At 33.8% G+C, this 24250-nt stretch overlaps 1 protein-coding gene across 8 annotated transcripts in view; it reads right to left on the reverse strand.

Annotated features, from left to right (window-relative positions):
- The window catches only part of LOC123538009 (collagen alpha-1(I) chain-like), a 156349-nt gene that overhangs the window by 108431 nt on the left and 23668 nt on the right, over positions 1-24250 (reverse strand). The gene's annotated exons all lie outside the window — the stretch shown is intronic.

The following is a 24250-nucleotide window of genomic DNA, read 5'->3' on the forward strand; positions in this document are numbered from 1 at the left end:
GTGAAATTCTTATTAGTGAGGTAGTCTATATACTAATATCAATATGCATAAATGATTTTTTTTCTAAATACAAGTAACACATGCAAAAAACTAACTTACCAAACATTATTACAACTTTTACCACGTGTCCATTCACGATGCCTCCACGTAATGATGCCTCAAAGTCACGATGCCTCAACATACCGATAAACCAACTAATGTTATTTTCTGTCGCTCACTGTTTGCAGCCAATGTCTTTTAGACATTAATTTAAACAGGAAACATATAGCATGTTACTTAACTAGATAACCAGATAAGTAATTATCAAAGGAATCATATGGTTAACCATAATTATTTATAATGTTACAGTGATTAAGTGAATTGGTGATGGCAGAAATATGCCACCATACAATTTAACAGAGGAAATGCCTATAAAGTTAACAGCATTTTAATGTTATTACTTTACCTGCATGGTTTTCTTGAAAACAGTTGCATCAATTAATTACGAATCAAAGTCATAAAGGTATACCTGTAATTAAAATTAATTGTTCTAATGTCTGTGAGAAACTCCCAGAGACTAGGTCATCCGGTTTGAAAATTCCATGTACTTTAAAGATTAATTATCAGTATTTGATAGGGTAATGCACACTTCAAAGATTAATTAACTATGTATTTAACTGTCAATTGCTATTTTTTTTTTTTTGTTGGATTTTACCTCAACTATATGTCATGTGGCGACTTTCCAGCTTTGATGGTGGCGGAAGACACCAGGTGCCCCTCCGTGCATTATGTCATCACAAGCGGGGCTCCTGGGTGAAACCATTGACCTTCTGTAAGCCAGCTGGATGGCTTCCTCATATGAAGAACTGAACAGCCCGTGTGATGCTTGAACCCATGCACATTGGTGAGGGGCAATTTTTAGTGATTCCAAGCCAGCGACCTTAACCACTCGGTCACTTTAACTGCTAATGTGAACCTTTTAAAGATTAACTATCAGAATTTAGTTATTTTTCAGGGTCAATGGGTTCAAAAATTACATGCAGACATTAACAGTTGGCTGACATTGTATAAGCAGGTGAAAACCCTAAAACGAAAAAGCAAATAAAAACCTGTTATCAGACATTGATATATTACCTGATATAAAACAGATTTTATTAATATTACCACTTTTTCATTTGTACTAAAAGCCATGTTTTAAGTGTAAAAATGGTGTTTTGGGTATAAAAATGCACACCCAGAAGCCTTTTGATGGTCTTGTGTTACCAGTCAAGTTATCAGTGTTCCTTAATCAAAATATCAAAATAAACAGCATATTTTTTACATGAAGTGACATAAGATAATTATACGGTACATAAACATCTCTAAACGACTGAAGGAGGAGCTCAGTTTTGAAGAGTTCTCCATTTTTTAAACTACAGGAATTTATCATAGACCATGATATGCATTCTGGTTTCATAATGTTCCACCAATTCTAACAATCATTAATATCATAGTTATTACGAAATTCATTTAGTTCATAATCATTATAAAAACAAGTTAAAGTTAAGTTTTGTTCAAAATCAAACAAGCATGTCACCTTACAAAGGACATGGAGATAATGGACCAAGGCTACCAGACAGTTTAAATTTGCCTCTTTCAACATGACAAGAATGTATTTTAATACTGCATCATCACTTTTTTTCATTGATTTGTATGTAAATAAAAAGTCATACCATGTAATATAGCTACAATATCTTTAATAGCTCAGGTATTTGACACATATCTCTCCCATCAGTGAGTTTTAATATATGTCCACAGACCTTGACGCGATTTCGCGATTTCTTTGATTCAAGCATAATCAAGCTTGCTATATGATCAGTTCATGGTAAGTCATGCATGCATCATAGACCATGCTTTGAAGACTTTAAAGTGCATGGTAAATCTTTAAAAAAAAATTTTTTTTCATTGACTGAAATTAATTATAAGGGGGATGAATCTATTTCACTGAATGTAATTGTAATAGATTTCATCAGACAACCGAAAATATATATTACAGTCATGATAAAATCTAACAGTCGCAATCAAATATTTAATCTTTCGTATTTACGACAAATTTCCTTTCCTAATTTGCATTTTATTATTCAATTTAAAACACAACTGACATAGTTTATTGAATGTCTATGCCAAAATTAATGGCCCGTATTATCCTTTTCTATGTCGGCTACTGACTCTGAAAAAAAAACTGAATATAAAATAAAGGCATAAAATATATCAATTTTGCTCTTCAGCTATTGCAAAGTATTTTTGATGGAAGTAATTTGTTATCATTCCCCCAACGTCATGAAATGTTACAGAAAGAATGAAGTTCGTCTTACTCAAATGAATACTGCTTTTGCAATATTTCTTAAAAGTGGCTGAATGCAATTTAGACCTCCTGCAAAATGAATATTTCAATGGGAAATGTGGTCTTGGTGGATTAGATGTTCTTGGCTCAACCAGGAGGTCATAGATCTCATAGCATCACGACACCTAATTACTGTTTTCCTAGAAAGCCTGCAGGGTATCGATAATCCCCAATAAGCGTAAATTTAAGCTTCCTTCATTACAGCTAAGCAAGTGTAAAAGTGAACAAGTATAAACTAAATAAAGGCATTTCAAAATCTAAGTTTTGTAAATTTGAAATATTTCAGTGTCTTATGTGCACATATAGCCCGTTTCTGAACTCTGAACACCCAAATAGTGCTATTGCCATTGAAAATTCCAAAGCATCATGCCTCCAGTCCCTGCGTTTCCTTATGTGATTGTTTTGTACCGGCTGCCTATTTGTTATATTTTTTGTATGTTTAATAAATATATTAGACTTACAAAGTCTGTTGAGATCAAATAGTCTGTAATAATTAATTTCTTCACACTGACATTAAATTATTTTCTCAGAAAAACATTTTCTCTCTAGGCTCATCTCAGCAGTAAAAATGGAGACAGAGGCAAGAGATATTGTAAATTTTTTTAGAAAGTGGCATCAGAGAGGACTGATTTTATGGCCAGGTGCTTTACATTCAATGACTCTAACGACTGATGCCAGTCTATAAATATATTTACATTATTATGTCTGTTTTGTTCACATCTGACATAATGTGCAATGCTGAATTTTGGGCTGCATTCTTGGTAATTGGCTCTTCATCTTTTATGTTTTGCTCTATTACATCTTCCGTGTGCTGTGATTATACAAATCTGCACTTTTAAAATATGAGCAATGCTTTACATGTGACAACTGCACTGAACAAAAATGAAAAAAAAAATAAATAAAAAATTAATAGCATGAGAGTTAATGCAACTGTTTCTATGTTTTGGCAAATTTCCTCCTCTATCTTGATTTCTGTCTCTTTTTTTGTTTTCCATGCATATCTTATCTGTCACAATGACTTTGTAAGGTGTCACTCAGGCAGCACTTACATCTGACAATTAGTAGAATTTGCACTAATTAACAAATTAATGCAGGTAAAAACCAGAAGCAAACATGTTACACACTTTACACTAATACAGTAATAAGTCACTTGTAAGAATTTCTTCAGTTTTCTGTAATTTCATGTTTTTTGGGTGTTTTTTTTTGTGAAACTGCTTCTGCTTAAAATCTCTGTCCCCCAAATAATGTCTTACTAAATCAGTTCATCCCCCCATAATCCCAATACACTTTTGGTCCCATTTACACTGCAGGGTCCAATTTGTGTGACTTATCAACAACAAAAACCTCACAGACCTTAAAATTTGCCAAATTTCTTCTAAGAGTTCTTTTTTGAAATCCTTAATCTGGTGTCCTGTGAGCCCGCACTATACCGGTATATATTTTTTTACAGATTATTTAGTTTAAAAAATACTACTAAGCCAGATATAGCAGCTTTTATTCCCTTCTTGCAAAATGTCAGGGTAGACATGAGGTCATATGAATTATGCGCTGATTTTTTGTCTGTGTTTTACTTTGGGTATCAATGTTTCTTAGTAACAGATCTTCTTCAACGCAATAAAGTCCACTGAATTTAAATCACCTAATATCAATCTTTCTCACTTATTTTAACCACTAATAATATCTAAGGGCATTTGCAGTCCATTCACTGCCACAACAGGACTTCTTTATGTTTTTCACATCCTGCAAGGTATTATACAAGGAGGCATTATTGGCCCCCTCTTGTTACACAACAAAGTCTCCTAATTTGGTGTTTAAAACCTTACAGCCAACAGGTGAAGGTGAGGTTACAGACCTAAAATGAAATATTTCATGTATGAAACTATTTAAGCATTTAAAATGACCATCTGCTGAAAAATACACCATGTTAACAATGATCAAAATGAAACTTTTCTTGCTGCAAATATAAGCTTTAATATCATAGCCTATTATTAGGATTGTAATATAAATTTCTATTCTTTTTATACTATATTAAATATTTTGTTAGTACTATGGGTATTTTTTGCTTGTGCAGATTTTGAATTTGAAAATGAGAATTAAAATAAATCTTGGCCAAGTTATTCAAAGACTTCATTGTCTGTTTTAGAGAATGCCTAGACAAATTTCATAATGATCAAGATGTCTACAGCACACTTTAATTAGATACCTACTTTTTATGATTTTTTAGCATTTCATAAAGCATACACCAGACTAGAATTCTCTCTTAACTTTTGTATGAACAACCACATCAATAATCTAACAGGTGCTTTTTCCTTCTTTAAGATCCCACCTCCAACTGAGATATCACTGTATAAAAATGATCATATCAATTAATGTCAAAGAAATTTTAAAACCGCAATTCACTGCAGTGTAAAGAACAATTAAGTCTGTATTAATTGTTGTAAATAGAGTTAATTTATGCAAGTATAAACACAGTAAATATGATGTAATTAATTCATTTACATTTGTTAATTTCAGGAAAATAATGTCAAATATCATGTAATTGTATTCACTACCTAGAATAAACAAGAGCTGTCTCCATAGGATGACACATGCCCCCGATGGCACTTTGAATGAATAGTTATGGCCGATGTTAGAGTTTAGGACCTTTGACCTACGGACCTGGGTTGTGCACCCAACACGTTGTCTTACTGTGCCACAAATTCATGCGTAGTTACTTGAAAATCCATCCATGGAAGACAAAGATGCCCAACTATCATGAAAAATGACCTTTAATGTCTAAGTGTGACCTTGACCTTTGAGCTACGGACCTGGGTCTTGCGCGCGACACGTCGTCTTACTGTGGTACACATTCATGCCAAGTTATTTGAAAATCCATCCATCGATGACAAAGATATGGACCGGACACGAAAATTGTGGACAGACTGACAGACCGACAGACAGATGGTTCAAAAACTATATGCCTCCCTTTGGGGGGCATAAAAATTATTCAAATAATTGTTGTATACTTCCTTAGAAATTAAATTGACATTATTAATCTATTAAGTTTCACATAAACTTTCAAATTGTAGATTATTTAATAATTTTCACAGCTTCAGAGTTATAAAAATTAATACCAGTCCTATATTGTTTCTTTATTCATTTTCACAGAAATCTGAAACTCGCTTGGTGGATTCTTATGTTTAGATAGTACTGGCTATGACATCCTAGCATTGTCGGCAACTGTGAGGACACTTGGGGTACTTCAAACTTAACAATGACTTTCCTAAGCCAGCTTATCTTTTTTCTTTATTTAAACCTGTTTATGGTTGCACAGTAACTCTATCCTCCAAAAGATTGTATGTACCAAAACCAAAATACAAGCATGCCACAAGCTGAGTTGTGAGAAGTTTGCAATAAGCTTGTGCAAGCTAACTGCAATCTTAAAAAGGTTGTAGTTATGTAATACAACGCTTGCAGATGCTCGCATAGAAATTAAGTTTGCGGATATTAGTCTTGCTTCGCAAGCTTGCTGCGTGGGCATCCTGCGATCTTAATAATATTTATGATTGCGACTAGCTTGCATCCTGTAACCTTTTTAAAACTCTTATAGTTAACAGATACATATAAAAGGGAGGTAATACATTTCACCAATTATCAATTTTTTTTATGTCAAAATAGGTTGTTTTAAAAGATACTGTCCCTGATTTTTAAGTCTTTATCTACTGATCACTACAAATAACGTTTCATTTAAAGTGCAAAAGTGTGCAGTTTGTCAAATTAAAGGAAGTACATATTAAATTTTTAGACTCTCAGGTTATATAGACTGCTCACAAATCTTGAATAGGTTGACGAAGATAGTCATTGATCTGCAAGGTTGCAAGCTTGTGCAATCATAACAAGGTTCCGAGAGACTTGCAAGGTTCTTTTTGTCCACACTCATTTAAGTGTGTGCCATCGTTTATATGACTGAAAAATTGTTGAAAAAGACGTTAACCCGGAACACACACACACACACACACACATTTAAGTATGCGTAAGCTTGCAAGATTGCGAAAGCTTGCAATCTTGTTATGATTGTGCATACTTGCAAGGTCGCAATTAAGATCGATAGGGTTCCAATCACAAGCGTGCGTAACCTTACAAGCTTGCATGATTTTAAATAGGTTGTGCTATATAGCTTAATCAGTTTGTGCAAGCTTAAATAATGGTTGCGATGGTTCCAATCGCAATTGGGTAACTGAAGGCTGGACGAAAGAGCAATATACAGATGGTACTCCAATTCCAGAAGCTTTTCTGGTTCTTTAGATAAAGATTATACCCTCCATTCAGTATGTGGACAAAGGCCATAAAGATAATACCCTCCATTCAGTATGTGGACAAAAGCCATAAAGATAATACCCTCCATTCAGTATGTGGACAAAGGCCATTAAGATAATACCCTCCATTCAGTATGTGGACAAAGGCAATTAAGACAATACCCTTCATTCAGTATGTGGACAAAGGCCATAAAGATTATACCCTCCATTCAGTATGTGGTCAAAGGCCATTAAGACAATACCCTTCATTCAGTATATGGACAAAGGCCATAAAGATAATCCCCTCCATTCAGTATGTGGACAAAGGCCATTAAGATAACAATCTCCATTCAGTATGTGGAGAAAGGCCCAAGGTTCCCCTTCACTCAGTATGTGGAGAATAGCCTTAAAGATTTCCTCTCCATTCAGTTTGTGGAGAATTTCTATGGTTCCCCAGACCACTTGTCGCCTAAACATTAATCACAAGGGTAAGTTAGTTATTCCAATATTTAAAATTAACTGGATATCTAATGTTTATTTTATTTATGAAAATTAATCTTTTAATGTATGTTTTATTAGACTTAAGCATTATAAATGGTGAAACAGTAGTTCTTTATGTTCACAAATGAAGTGGCTGTAACATGTGATTCTCTACAAGTTGGAGTTACACAAACCATTCTATATCTTTGCTGGCAGTAAGTAACCAGTAAAGTAGATAATAACATTTTTGTATGCAAGCAAACAATAGCAGTATAAACCCTGGTTAATGATCAAATAATTGGATTGTTTGTATAAATAACAATTAATTACATCAGACAGAATACTGCTGTTTAGTCTGTCTTCTAGATAGGATTTTAGAGAGACTGGTATCCTAAAATGAAAATAAAAAAATATCAAACTATATTTCTGGCATTTAGTTTGGGGAACAGTCTGCAAACACTGTCACCTGATTGGTTGTTTCTGAGCACAATCTTTGAATTGACCAATGGCAAGGCTGCATTTCAAGACTGGTTTTCAAAGTCAGTTTTATTATCTTGGAGATATAGAACACTTGAACAAAGGCTTATGTTTAGCATAGAGGAATATATGAAAAGAAAATCTTTGGCTATGTGGTTTAAATAATTGTTGCTTGCCACGGGATCCTGAAGGTTCAAATTTTGTCTCCTTAAACATCGCAGATTTCACACAAGATCTTATAAAGCAGTTTAAGACATGCTTAAAAGAAGTTTAATAGGAAAATGGGTAAGTTGAAAAAGATGTTAACATTTTCAAGATTAAGTCATCTTGCCTGAACTGAGTTTTACCAGTGCAGACTCTTTTAACCACAGAAACTGCTGTTTCAGTTAAACCAGTTCTTTAAAAACTAAATGTTTTTGCTTAAAATATAGCTTGCACTGCAAATTGTTAAATCTCTTTAACATAAACCAGCTGCTGAATATCATAGTTGAAATAATTTTCTTTAATTACAATAAATTATTAATGAAACATGACTTCTGTAATGTCACTCCTAACCTTCAAAGAGCTATAACGGTAATAGCTTCAATCAAATGAAGGAATTTCTTATCTTGACAGTGCTAGTAAATCTCCTGCAATTTGCTGCCAAACAACAATTCATGAAAGAAAACAGTGTAAGAATTTTCCTTATTTTTGTTGGAATCCGATCTTCAAGTCATGCTTTTCATGTCAGGTGGGAAAAACTATGATCAATTTGTTTTTACCATGAATACAAACAGGATTTAATTCTTTAGCTGATTGATTCCATTACTTTATCTATCAAGACAGGAGAATTAACATCCTGGATATATAGGATTTAAAATCAGGCAACATGAAATAATAGAGTAAGGAAGGCATGGGTTAACTCCCTTAACAAGCATAATAGAGTACTATTTGACAGTAAGGAAGGCAAGGGTGAACTCCCTTAACAAGCAAAATAGAGTACTATTTGACAGTAAGGAAGGCAAGAGTTAACTCCCTTATGCTTGTTAACAAGCATAATAGAGTACTATTTGACAGTAAGGAAGGCAAGGGTTAACTCCCTTCACAAGCATAATAGAGTACTATTTGACAGTAAGGAAGGCAAGGGTTAACTCCCTTAACACTCATAATAGAGTACTATTTGACAGTAAGGAAGGCAAGGGTTAACTCCCTTAACAAGCACGATAGAGTACTATTTGACAGTAAGAAGGAAGGCAAGGGTTAACTCCCTTAACAAGCATGATAGAGTGATATTTGACAGTAAGGAAGGCAAGGGTTAACTCCCTTAACACATAAGATATACAGTAAGGAAGCAAGGTAACTCTAACAGATACAGAGTGATATTTGACAGTAAGGAAGGCAAGGGTTAACTCCCTTAACAAGCATGAGAGAGTGATATTTGACAGTAAGGAAGGCAAGGGTTAACTCCCTTAACAAGCATGAGAGGGTAATATTTGACAGTAAGGAAGGCAAGGGTTAACTCCCTTAACAAGCATGACAGAGTAATATTTGACAGTAAGGAAGGCAAGGGTTAACTCCCTTAACAAGCATGACAGAGTACTATTTGACAGTAAGGAAGGCAAGGGTTAACTCCCTTAACAAGCATGACAGAGTAATATTTGACAGTAAGGAAGGCAAGGGTTAACTCCCTTAACAAAAATAATAGGGTAATATTTGACAGTAAGGAAGGCAAGAGTTAACTCCCTTAACAACAATAACAGAGTAATATTTGACAGTAAGGAAGGCAAGGGTTAACTCCCTTAACAAGCATGATAGAGTAATATTTGACAGTAAGGAAAGCAAGGGTGAACTCCCTTAACAAGAATAATAGAGTAATATTTCTTCAGCTGAATTTGACAGTAACTATAGGCACAGGATTAACTCCCTTTAGGTTCCAGTAATAATATCACTGGAGTCTCTAACATCACTGTGAAACAGTATCATAATTATATACCAGTAACTTTACCTACAACAGGAAATTATCTTAATATACTACCAAGTTACTCTTGAAATCTTTTTAAGTTTTTCAAGTCACTTAAAAATATTCAAATTCGTTTGAAATCAGTTATTATAAATGTTCACTTTAATGGTCTCTCAATTCAGATTTTTAACCTAGGATCTGAAACAGCTCCCTGTGACTGCTTCTGAATGCATAAAACTGACCAATGGCAAGCTTAAGATGCCTTTAACCTTTATCCTGCTTAATTTCTAAAATGGACTGGTTAAATGTCATTCAATTTGGGCAATACCATTTATTATTTGAAGGGTATTCACAAAAAATTTACTGACTGAATAGCGAACAGTGCAGACCATGATCGGCCTGTAAGGACGTGCAGTCTGATCTTTGTCTACACTGGTCACAAAGGGAGATCCACTTGCTGCCAGCAGGTTAAAGGTTTATTATACATTTACAGGTAATCTGGTTTCTCATGGTGTTACTGATTATACCCTGATGTTGAACATTTGAAAAACTTAAAGAACTCAATTCTCAATATCTGAACAGAATCCAAGATTAAATTGAGCTATGAAGCAAAGTAATCAGATGCAATGCAAAAATCAATCATATTTCTGACACAATGAGAAATAAAAGTTATGTAATTTTTAAGTATGCTACCGTCCCCTTCCCTACCACCCTGGATTTTTCCAGCATGCCTGTTAAGTATCTCAAAATTATATCTGACAAAATGTCATAGAATACTCAAAATAGTACAAATAATTCTTATTTTATCTTCAGCTACCATAAAAATGCCATTCAGGCATGCTCAACTGGGAGAACATCAGATAAAACTTTTCTTGGAAATATACTATCACTCTCGTATTATAATGTACTACTAGAATTTAAGACTGCAAATCAGCAAAGCTGCAAAAGCTGGTAAAATTCAAACTGTCATAGTTCACAGCAATATATTTAGCAACTGGCTATAGCTCTAAATCAACTACTAAGTCTCAACCTCACATCGTCCGAGTTTTTCTTCTATTTCTATATGACCGCATCACACAAATATTCTGGACATGTAAAAAATAGTCCCATAATTATTTATTTTTTATAATCTTGGTATTGTGTGTGAGCAACTGAGGACTACTGTTTTAGAAAAAAAAAAATTTAAACAGCAACCGAATCTAGCATAATTATGAACTTTATATTCATATTCGAAATATTCGGAATCACTCCACTCAAGGGTTAGGGTTTAGGTTTAGGGTTAGGGATTAGGGCTTTACATATAGTTGTATAGAGAAAACCTTTAAAAATCTTCTTGCCTTGAACCACAATGCAGAGAGCTTAGATATTTGGCATGTAGCATTGTCTAGTGGACCACTACCAACATTGTTAAAATCATGACCAGTATATTGCACAATGAAATGTTGATTCTTCAGGTGTATCGATCAGTTGAAATATCACTCAATAAGCACTGGCTATCAGTCCTTTCAGGACTTTGATTTGTTTCTATGACTATTAAATGGATGTATTTTGTTAACTGCAAGAACTGCAGTACTTTTGGTGCTGATATTGCTGATGATACTGTTTTGCAGCATACTACATCATTGTGGTATACCACTGCAATAAGGTTTGGTACTGATCCTTCCTATGATGTTTCATTCAAATCCCACCAATGGTATTGGAAAAGCAGTCTCTGCAAACTGACTAACATTGTTAAACTAATGATGACTAATAGGACACTCCCACCTTTTTTTGCAGATTACTAATTAAAACACTTTGAAAAAACGCAATTTAATATAAATGTTTTGTTTAACTCATGAGGAATTAAAAACATCCTACGATAAATGATAACAATTTACACAACGTAAAAGTCAGCCAGTTTAAACAACAACCACTGTATTTATATTGCAAAATAGAAAAGAAGCACTTTTCACTATGTTAATATACACACCTTTATTCCATCATGATTAAAACAGATGCTATGTAAAAGGATAATTGTTTATTTTGCTGGTTTCTCATCTGCAGTGCATGAATTCTGGCATCTTCAGGAAATGGAACATTTTTCTGCACTTTTTTTTTTTTTTGGCTGATGAAGCTTAACACGATTCTCTAAGGTATAATGTTAGGAAATGAAAATTCTGTTAGCATGATTCCCTAGGGCAATGATAGAAAACCCCGAAAAGATTCCATTACAAGGTGAAGGTAGAAAATGCAAATTCTGTTAAGGTGATTCCACAGGGTCAAGGTAGAAAATGAATACTCCACAGGGTTATGGTAGAAAATAAAAATGTTGTTATTTTGATTCCCTTAGGGTCAAGGTTAGACTAGCTCCTAGACTATGATATCTTTTTACATTTTTTTATGATTAAATGTAGTGAACTGAGCCAGTCTATATCCTATGTCCAATATCATAATAATAATTTCAACATCATTCCTCGGTGAAAATCGCTATGAAATTGAATTGGTCAAAAAAAAAAGGGAAAAATGTAGAAATATATTTATTATCAGTCTAGTGCCAATTCCGCTAGGGCTAGTCAAGGTAAAATGGAAATCTGTATGCATTGCAGTGTTCAAAAACGATTTAGATGATTTTGGAATAAAATAAGATAAATTTGTGTGCTAATGAAATAATACAACTATGTATATTATTCTGGACATTAATGCTCTTATACAGAATGTATTTATTGATATGAATATGTCATTCACAGGCACTACTGAATGTGAAAAAACATTAAATACAAATAAAAAAAAATGTGATCCCTTTATTCATTTTCCTGCAAATGGATGTTCTGGCATAAAATCCCTGTTCCAAAAAAAAAAATCCCAAACAATATTATCTTTTTTTCAAGAAGCAGTTAATCTATCACCTTTACAGTAACTTGAGGTTATCTTGGGCAAATCCATCTTCCCTAATTTCTGGTTGTCATTTACCTTGATAGGAAATGATAGACAAGCAAATTCCCCTGTTCCATTGCAAGTCCTTTCCTATGCTTCAAACATTGAGACATCATTCCAGTAATAGCAAAGGCATTCTGACATAAGTTCTGATGCTTTTTTGTGTAGCAATTATCAGCGGTTAGTTGCAATGCTATTATATGGAGCGTTATTTTTTGCCGTCTAGTTTGGCATAGCTTCAGGTCACATTCTCTCAAGACGGGTCAACATGAGCATCCTATAGTTCTTATAATAATAATCATAATGTTATGGCGCCATGTAAATATTTCATGTTAGTTATGTTTACAATAATCATTATACAATTAGTTGGTAATGCTCTTCTGTAAGAATGACAAGCAAGAAAAGTGTCTATAAGTGCCTATAATGTTCAGCTAAACGAACTTGAACCTGCCTCAGGGTTTACTTGATTTTTAAGAAGGTTGTATTCTTGGAAAATGGCTTCTCCCCTGTTTTTTTACCTTATATTTACAGACTAGTGATGCAGCTGAAAAGTTATAGAAGTTGTATCAGACATCAACTTATTAAGTGATGTACATTCATTTCAAAAAAAGATATAATAATATGCAAATTTATTTCTAAATTTCCATGTCTTTACATTACTCCCAAAGCTTCAACAGTCTAAACCCTACACTCCCCAGTCCAGCCAATGCTGCCCCAGGTAGAAAATCTTCTATCCGCTTCTGTTTACACCAGGAAGTCAATGACTCTTGCTGGCAATCCTACAATAATTATGTATATTGTCTTATCACTGTAATTAATTCTATCATGATTTACAATAATGAGAGAAGAATCATGTTTTATCTGCCCCAGACATGCCTACTGGACCACCTGTGTATAATATACTACAATATTTCATTAGGCCTCATTTCATTTGCTAATTCAGGTTCTATGCCGAGTGAGTTTAAACCATTTTGTGAATAAAATTACCTTTTTTCTACGTTGCTGCTTTCTCTACAGCTGCCAAAAAACGTGGAACAATTTTAAAACATGAAACGAATACAGTCTTGTTTTCTTCAAATTCTCCCTTTTCCATGATGCCACTGCCTGATGGGATACCTTAATTCTCTTCAGCAGCCTCTGTGTATTTATTGCTTGATGCAAGCCCTGACCTTTATAGGTACCTTTCGGTAAGTAAATATGTAAATGATCAATTTTTCACACTGAAACAAATAAGCAAGCCATTACAAATGTCAATAAAACTGGTCCTATTCACAGGTGTCTATCAAAATATGATAGGATGTTAAAAGGGAAGGCACTGGGCTACATTCCTAAATTCCTGAAACTTAGATTTGAGAAACCTGGAGAATGTATAGATGTCCATCATGTTCATCTAAGACAAACTGCTGAATGTCAGATTACTCTTGTTAAACTTGGCTAGGTGGTGAAGGAGGAACATGTTAAAAAGCGAAGGAGCAAAAATTATTATTGTTCAATTTGGCTTAGTGGTAAAGGAGAAGCACATTAAATTTGGCTTAGTGGTAAAGGAGGAGCACATTAAATTTGGCTTAGTGGTAAAGGAGGATCACGTTAAATTTGGCTTGGTGGTAAAAAGGAGCACGTTAAATTTGGCTTGGTGGTGAAGGAGGAGCATGTTAAGTTTAGCTTAGTGGTGAAGGAGGAGCACGTTTTAAATATGCCTTGGTAGTGAAGGAGGAGCATGTTTTAAATATGGCTTGATGGTGGAGGAGCACATTAAATATGGCTTGGTGGTGAAGGAGGAGCATCTTAAATTTGGCTTAATGGTGAAGGAGGAGCATGTTTTAAATATGGCTTGTTGGTGAAGGAGGAGCATATTAAATTTATCTTGTTGGTGAAGGAGGAGCATGTTAAATTTGGCTTGGATGTGAATGGAGGAGCATGTTAAATTTGGCTTGGTGGTGAAGGAGGAGCACATTTAAATATTCTAAGCTTGTTGGTGAAGGAGGAGCATGTTAACAAGCGCTCGTAGAACAACAAATGTTCCCCTTGAAGCATTCAGTAACTGCACAAGGAACAGAAATTATTCTCTAGTATTTGGCAGAAAAAAAGTTCTACTGTTCTGAGTCAATTTGACTTTGACCTTTGACCTCATCTGCTCGTCATGATCAATCTCCCTATTAAGTTTCGTGATCTTAGGCTCAATCATTGTAAAGTTTCCATCTCTGACCTTGACCTTTGACCTCAAAAGCAATAGGGGTCATCTGCTGGTCATGATCAACATCCCTATAATGTTTTGTGATCCTAGGCCCAAGTGTTCTCAAGTTATCGTCCAGAAATGGTTTAATTGTTCTGGGTCACTGTGACCATGACCTTTGACCTACCAACCTCAAAATCAATAGGGGTCATCTGCTGGTCATGACCAACCTCCTTTTTAAGTTTCATTATCCTTAGGCTAAAGCGTTCTTGAGTTATCCGGAAACGGATTGGTCTACAGACAGACCGACCGACCGACATCTGCAAAACAATATAGTCCATGATGATCTTCTTTGAAGGAGGGCATAAATATAGGATATTGATCAGAGAGGCAGGTTTTGGGCTTCAGCTTCTGAACACGCTATAGGCTTACTAGGCCTTCTGTGACCTCTGGTCTTTGTCCATATCCACATTTGTTTCCATTAAGGTATTGTATTGTCACCTTAGGTCAAAAAAGCAGTCAACAGTATTAACAGAAGGAATCAGTTAACAACTTTTAGAACTGAGCTGACTAGTTGACACGAATAACACTGGACAAACACGACAGAGCATTAAGTCCTCATGGAATATATCGACTGGCCATTATTTTAACCTTAAATGCATTAAAATGCATCACATAACAATTATTTTCAGTTATTATGCAGCCATCTTAATCTTTATGCAGCAATCTTGATTTTTTACATTTCAAATGCCTTACTTGAAATCTGACTCCTCCTTTCTTACAACCAATTTTAGCTACAAATGTATATGAAATGCATGGTAAAATTTATGACAGTGTAAGTGAATGAGAAAACGAGACATATCAAATTAACTGTGACAAGACGCATTACATAGTTGTAAAAACACCCTGACATGAGTCCAACATGTTACTTAATTCTTGGCAAAGTCTCAGCATGTGTTTGTCTGTATGCCATTTTTTGCTTCTAGACAAATAGGTTAATATTACACTCCTGATGACTGCAGCATAGAAATATGCAATGAGCATGAAAATATTACAAACTTTGGTTAAATTGCCATGACAACCAGTTAAATTGGCCAAATTCCGGAGCACAAGACTGTCTGAAACTTCACAGCAACTCTATGACAAATTTTACAATTGTTTGGATAACTGCTTTGGAATGCATTCTATGTATTATGAAAAGATTTGATAAATTTTCTAGAGAATTGTCCTTGAATCAGAACTGAAATTCTTTGCGAAATACAGTTAATCACCGTCTATAAGTCAGTAATAATAGTTTCAACCAGCACGATAAAATATTCCAGAAATTTTATGATAATTTTTGCGATTTCAATCTGATATTCATGCAACAGAACTTTTGATTTTTACATTAATTATTTTATGCAGAGCTCCAGATAAGCTGCGTATTTGCGTATTTACGCAATTAAAATTCATACAGTGTGCGTACTGAAACGCAACTGAAATTCCTAATACCCAATTTATTAAAAATCATTTACGTATCGCATTTTCCGTATTATAGAACGGATACAAGATTTTAACGCTTAGACAACAGACTGGTTATATGTTATGGCAGAACAGATTGCTATTTATCGGAAAAATCACAGGAGCATTCAGTCTGATCGGTATTATTTGGACGCTTTGTAAACAATTAATTAGCCGAGTACTAAAAGAGACCGCAGAAAAATCATTTTTGCAGCACAAACAAACAAAACAGAAAGATATTTTGTTGTTCAATCTGTTTGTGATGATATAGTATGTGTCAGCGATACTGGCCGACATCCTACTGGAGAGCACATACACATCGTTTGGGATACTGTGGATGAATTTGTCTACGACTGCATTCAAATTGCAAAAAACATGATGAAATGAAAGTATCCCAGAATTCAAAGTGTAAAAAACAGGATGGAATGGAAGTATCCTAGAAAACATTGAATGACTGGTTAATGATATATGCTGTAAGCATGTTTCATCCAGTACAATTTAAACTACAAGAGAAAAATATTCAATTGTACGTGCGAGATAGGTGACATACCCAATACCCAATTACTTCTGAAAATGCGGAGTAATAATATTTTTTACACAATTCAGATTGCCAGTACCCAATTTAAACAAAAAGTGATGGGTAATTTACCCAATTCAGATTGCCAGTACCCTGAATTCAAACAAAAAGTGATGGGTAATTTACCCAATTGCACCAAAAGCTTATCTGGAGCTTTGTTTATATATTACAATTTTTGTAAAACTAGCCTCAAAATGCAACATTGCAATAGGTTGTTTTCTAGAAAATATTTAGAAAGAACCAATCAGATGTTGAGATATGAAATGGGTCTCCTGATTCACAGACCAACCAAAGATCAACAGATGGAGTGCTGTTTTATATATACATTGTAATTGTACAAAAACATTTGGTGCTTTGCAAGTTGTTGACAGAGAAAATTAACATAACAGTAAAATTGTATTTCAAAACATTTTTCCACACCAACATAGAGCTTAAAGTTATCAGAAAGTTTACAATAAACATCTAAATAAAGTTTAAATGTGTGATAATAAAGATGGTGGTCAAACGGACCTTTGTATAGTACGATAGAAGTTTTGTTTACAATATATCGGTGTTTAAATTGACATATATATCACAGGTAGATGGTAATAACCTAGAAAATATGCCTCAAGCTGCTCCACAGTAGCTATATACTTATTAAGCTTTGTAAAACTTCGGTGACAGGTACCAAAAATAAGTTGTTAAATGTCAGACTGGCCATGTTTTGAATAAATATTTAAACAGTGCTACCAAGTGACAAATATCTCTATTAGGATATTTAATGAGACGATCATGAAGACATATTAAATTTTTTTTAACGTCGCACCAACACATTTATAATGACACAGTTTATTGTTATTATTAAGTAATTACAAAAAATGATCTCTTAAGCAGCTAACCTAAGTCAAAGGAGGGCTTAAATACATAAACTGATGCAGACATCTAAATGCATAATCATCTAAAATGAGCAATCCAGGTGTCAGCTCTTCAACCCTTAGTTCAAAGTCCACTGCAGAGAACAACCTCACTGGTCATACAACTTCAGCATTTGATTGGCTGATTCTCGACTCATTCTTGAAATCAACAAATGACAAGGCTCCATTCTAAATGTCTCAAAATATAAACTTTTTCAAGAAAGCTCAACTTGAGAGTGATTTAAAAACTTAAATTTACTTACACAAACAAAAATAAGTATGTAGTTCACCTATTAATCTTAACATAACACATGTAGTATGTGTAAACACATTTAGCATGTTGTAAAACAATGATAAAATTTTGAAACACCTGATTTTCAAATATTTATACTCTATACCATTAAAATACATACAAACTATTCCGAATCAGGTCAAACATAATTTTGTGTGAACAAACCGAAACATTGTGTTAGCAAATTAGCAAATATGGTTATGAAAATGAACTATAATAATGTGTCAGACGGCAAACATACTTTACCGACACTTCACAATGACAAGATGACCATAGGAAACCTATGTAGGTAACTTGTAAAGTGTGAAATCTATTTATGTTTTGACACGAAATGACCAATTGTAACACAAGTCTTTTGTACACAGATAAATGTTTTCGCATAATATCATTTGTTCAACTGCATATGACGGCAAAAAAAGCTGTCAACAATATCATTAGGCCCATAAATGTTGTCAGTTTTTTGTTAAACATTCAAAAGCCCTGCCCTTCATAGGTAAATGTTGCCATTCTTACATATTTTTCAGTTTATCAACTCTTGTTTCATCAATCTTCTTTTTTGCACAAGCTGAATTATCTCATCACTTATTTGAAACTGTTTAAAAATATACTATGCATTCACCTTTTATCATTATATTAATATTATATTTGTTATCAACACTTAAAATGTAGAAAAGTCTCATTTCAGCTTGGCTTATATGCAATATTTTATGGTTTTATACTTGCACAAAATGTAAATGTGTAAACTGATGAAACTTTAACCTTTAGCCTGCTGGCGACAGATGATTCTGCCTTTGCGACCATTGCAGACCAAGATCATGGTCTGCACTGTTCGCTATTCAGTCAGTAAATTTTTTGAGAACACCCCTTCGAATAATAAAATGGTATTGCCCAAATAGAATGATTGGACCAGTCCATATTAGAAATTTAGCAGGCTAAAAGTTAATAAACAATTTAATCGAATCTGGAGAATCTTCTGAGGGAGTAAATCGGTTGTGGGACCCCATGAGCAGTCCTAGAAAATGTAATCTTTAGGTTGTGCCGTTAAGTTGATTTCAATCCATATTGCTTAAGTCACTAATATTTCATTAAGTTTCGATACATTAACATATTTGCCTTACAGTACGTATTTAAAATACTTAAACAAACATTAATAGGAGACAATGTGATTGTATAAACAAGAATATCAGCTGCATCTGACCGGAGGCAATTATCGAAGGTGACAGTTTTAAAATGTCTTTGCAAAACAACAATTAAGACCTAATTACACAATTACGTCGCACTTCATGCAGATGGTCAAGTGGTGTTTGTTTCGCAGTCATTTCATCTCTCAAGAGTGTTCTTGACACTTTCCTCAAGTGTTATTTTGCTGAAAAAACTATTCTAAGACATCTAATTTTGTATCTTGCAACAATACTTTCAAGAGCCTGACATACTTTGTGCAACATGGTACATTTTTGTATTAGATGATTACAATAGACCACACACACTCCCCCACACTATCTTGCATCCTCTTCAAAAGTTTCAAAATAGCTTCATATGCATTTTTGAATTTAAATTGTTTACATTTTTCATTTACTCCGCACTTGGCTCTTTGGTTTGTTTATCTGTTGTGATGCTGTGGCATGTGCAAGCAGTACAACAAACCATTAGAAAAAACTTCCTGTCAGATTCTCGAGAGCTGACTTATAATTATACATTTTGAATACCTGATGTGGGATAATTATCACAAATAGTACAATTTTTTATTAAATATTTAAAGGGAAAAAAGATGAATTCATTTTTTGAAAAACTGCATCACTGATATCATTTAGGAGTCAGTGCACAGTTTTAATGCCTAGGTTTATGAGCAACTCCCTGAAAACTAATTAACTTGTTGGTCATTTAGTTCATTTTGAGCTGACAAACTTTCGATTCACAGTGAATGACAGAATTGTGTTTAAATCATATTTTGTCTATTTTATAACAATAATAAGTTTACACCTGAATAATTTCACAGCCAATTATATTGTATTTATCGATGACATGCCAAATAAAAGATTTTGACAAAGTACCTTTCGGAAAATGAGAAAAAATCATAAAAAATATCAAGTGACAATTCATACGTAGAACACACATTGAGAAATTCAATGGAGCAAAAGTGTACTGTCACTAAATCGTTGACCGTCCTTTTGTTTTGCAGTCAGCATTTAGCATTCCTGTGAAACATAGTTGACTGATTTTTTTTCAATGCATTAATGTGTCAATTATCGTTAAAACTACGCTGATTTACGAGTGCTTGTCAATCAACGCATTTGACCCCTGACCTTGTCAGTGGTACCTTTTCTGAACCTACGGTTAAGCGATACAGATGCCAGGATACTGCTGGATTGTTAACATGTCAACTGCATTGTTCGGCATGGTGTACAAACAGGAAACTTGACGTATTCCCAGATTTTAAATTTGCAGGTAATCAAAATGTGACCATAATTAACAAAAGTGCATTGAATCATAGAGCATGATAATTACTAGTAAGTTTGGACTAATAATACCCGTTCATTATAAATATCATAATGAAACAAGAGCTGTCGGAGGACAGCAACGCTCGACTATTTAACAGCCTTGTCGCTTGAATGAATAAGAAAGTCGAAAAAGGGGCATAATTTAGTAAAAAAGTAAAATAGGGTTATGGAACCTGCATAGTGCTTATCAGCTCAAGACAGTGGACAAGTGTATGAAGTTTCAATCCATTCCCATTAGTGGGTACTAAGATACCAGCTTACATATAAGAATTTAACCCAAAAACTCCTAAGTTGAAAAAGGGGCATAATTTTGTAAAATGCAAAGTTGAGTTATTGACCCTTTGCACTGCATGTCATATCAGGGCAGTGAACAAGTGTGTGAAGTTTCAATCCTTTCCCATTAGTGGATACTGAGATACCAGCTTACATACAAAAACTTAACCAAACATTTCTATGTTGAAAAAGGGGCATAATTTTGTAAAAAAGCAAAATAAAGTTATGGGACCTGCTTTGTGCATGTCAGATCATGACAGTGAACAAGTGTGTGAAGTTTCAATCCATTCCCATTAGTGAGTACTGAGATACCAGCTTACATACAAAACCTTAACCAAAAAATTCTAAGTCGAAAAAGGGGCATAATTTTGTGAAAAAGCAAAATAGAGTTATGGAACCTGTGCAATGTAAGTCAGTTTATTACAGTAAATAAGTGTGTGAAGTTTCAATTCATTCCCACAAGTGGTTACTGAGATACCAGCTTACATACAAAACCTTAACCAAAAATTTCTAAGTCAAAAAAGGGGCATAATTTTGTAAAAAAGCAAAACAGAGTTATTGAACCTGTGCAATGTAAGTCAGTTTATCACAGTGAATAAGTGTGTGAAGTTTCAATCCATTCCCACAAGTGGTTGCTGAGATACCAGCTTACATACAAAAACTTAACCAAATCGGGACGTGGACACCGACGCGGACGCGGACGCATGGGCGAGTCCAATAGCTCTACTATTCTATGAATAGTCAAGCTAAAAACTGTTACAGTCACGTTAAATTTTATGTCAATTATAACACACTTGACGTGTGCAATAGTATGAATACTTGATCACCAGTGATAATTTACCTATTGTCCCGTAATTGCCGTTCAGTGCAAAGAATATCTTCATAATTTGTCGGCGCTGACAACAACAATTAACATTTAAATTGCAGGTCTTGAAGATAATCATAATTTTAACACTTATCAGTGACAACAGTTATAAAGACCACCAGTATGTCAATAAAAAAAAGAACATTTTATGACAGGTATCAAAATATTTTCTGTAAGTTGAAATAATATGAAGGTAACAAATTTCTCCATTGAAGGACTTTTTTCTCTTAAAACAAAAACAGAAATTTGAAAATATTACACAAATGTTCTTAATAAAAAAGTTAGTTCACATGTTAACAGTTAAACCACATTTTGTTCACAAAATCTCATTAAAAGTAAATGTTTTTCTATTTATAATTCCTTTATTTTAATTTCATGACATAAATAACATATTCTACTTAAGAAATGAACTTTTTTTTCAGTGTTCATGGGAAATGAACGACAGAATAGGATCGGCAAATCCATAAAAAATATTTCATTCCTAATATCTATATTATATTTCCTTTTCCGTTTGCAAAACAAGATTATATTATAAATTTCACAAGTTTGTTTTGCATTTAACATTAAACTCAGCTCTCCGGCCATTCTGTTCACCAGACAAAACAACTGCGACATCCTCTAAGGAATGTTCTCCCTAACTATATACGCGGACGTCGTGAAAACAGCCGTCCGTTATTAACTGAATTAAAGCAGCATTGATGTAACTTTCATGCCTTTCCTTTTGCTGTTCATATCAAATGAACGTCCTAATTTTCAATAGAGGGGCGAATGTAAATATTTAACTATATACACAATTTAAGTCATATATATTTATATACAAGCTTAATTACTATTAAATAATGTTAAATTCAGCCTATATCCCCTGACCAAAATTGCCTCAATCGTCAAATGACCAAACACACAATATCTTAAATAGGTAATCATCATTAATTTCATAAAACTTAATCCTTGGCATTTCCAATTAAAGATTTCAGCACGACAGTTATCATTAATTATGATTAAAGGTAAAAACCTAGCCACACAAGGAGAGAGGAACATTAATTATGAAACATCATGTTGTGCAATGTTGTTTTTTTTGAAAACCACAATTTAATGAATATTAAGTTCTCTCAAAGTATTCTAAATTAATTGGACAACATTTCTGCAGAATAATCTGTTGTCAGGTCGTAAGTCCAAACGATTTTCTTACGATTTTGTTAGGACAAAAATACGGCAACACAATGACATGAAATAGACTACTGTAAATTTTCTGAAGTCTGACATAATAAAAATAAATTTGTTGCCAATCTTTTTACGAAATAAAACCTAAGTACAACAGTTGGTCTTTTGAGCATTTTTCAAAATTCTAATAATTAAAAACAAATTATAACAAGATCTGAGACACAAACAACAATTACTTTCTTCCCTTATTTATAGTAACATATAATCATAGACTTCATTCCACACCTTTCCCATAATGCATGGTTGTTCGATTAACGCAAATACTGGTACATATTATCTTACATATCTATGTACAAATTTAACCCTTTGAATAGAGTGCGATAATATAAACCTTCGGATCAAAATAACTGTCCTCTAATAACACGAATTTTATTGCCGATCAAATAACAGCAAGATTTAAAAGTCTGAATTTTAAATTACTGTTGTCTATCGAAGTGTTTCGACCCATTATCTAAATCCGCAGCGGTCAAGAAAGCATGATATTGTAAGTAAATAAGGATAAGAAATGATAATCTGTGGATTAAAGTATAGATCAGTCATATAAACTGTTTGTATAAGCTGAGCGTCAACGGGCCGAGCACATTTTTCGAAGTGGGATTAAAATGGTTATTTTATACAGCTGCCTTATTAAACACCTAAACAAACTTTACATAAGAATTTTTATTGTATGGGTTTTAAAATCACTCGTTTTTTAAATAAGTCACATTATTATAGTTTATATTTATATTGCCAGCGAAAGGGCCCAGAGCAGATGGTAAGATACAGATTAAAGACAGTCACAACATAATTGTAAAACAATACAATGTCCACTCAAAAAGTGACCTAAATAAAGCTGTTTTGAAGCAAGCTTAAGGCATCAGTGATATGCCATTAACAGTTCTGAAGTTCTAAGGCAGTGCCTCATGGTGTTCATTTTACGCTTGATTTTATCTATGTATTTTTGTGCATATATTATTATTAATCATGTATATGATCCATACGAACAGCGTGGCAAGGAAAAAAATCTGGAGAGCTGCACTCTTGGAAAGTGATAGGGAAATGCAATCTGAAGAGCTGCACTCTTGGAAAGTGGTAGGGAATTGTAATCTGAAGAGCTGCACTCTTGGAAAGTGGTAGGGAATTGTAATCTGAAGAGCTGCACTCTTGGAAAGTGGTAATTAACTTAAGGAAATAATCTGAAGAGCTCACTCTTGGAAAGTGGTAGAAAACTAATCTGGAGAGCTACATTCTTGGAACGTAAATTGTATTACTTAGAAATGTTGAGGAAATCAACTTATTCTTCCTTTGCTATTGTTTACAGTCATAACGTAGACTAATTCTTTCAAACATTGTGTATATATGAAGATAATTAATCACTATTTCCATCAAAAACTTGTAATATTATAATACACCAAAAAAATTCACATACTGTTTTACATATGACCCAATGCTAAGCCTGTGAAAGATCATTAAAGTTAAATACGTTTATCCATCTCTTTGTTAACTGAAAAAAAATCAAAAGACCCATGGTCTA

Source organism: Mercenaria mercenaria, chromosome 18 (assembly GCF_021730395.1).
Source record: "Mercenaria mercenaria strain notata chromosome 18, MADL_Memer_1, whole genome shotgun sequence".
In the NCBI taxonomy this organism is placed as follows: domain Eukaryota; kingdom Metazoa; phylum Mollusca; class Bivalvia; order Venerida; family Veneridae; genus Mercenaria; species Mercenaria mercenaria.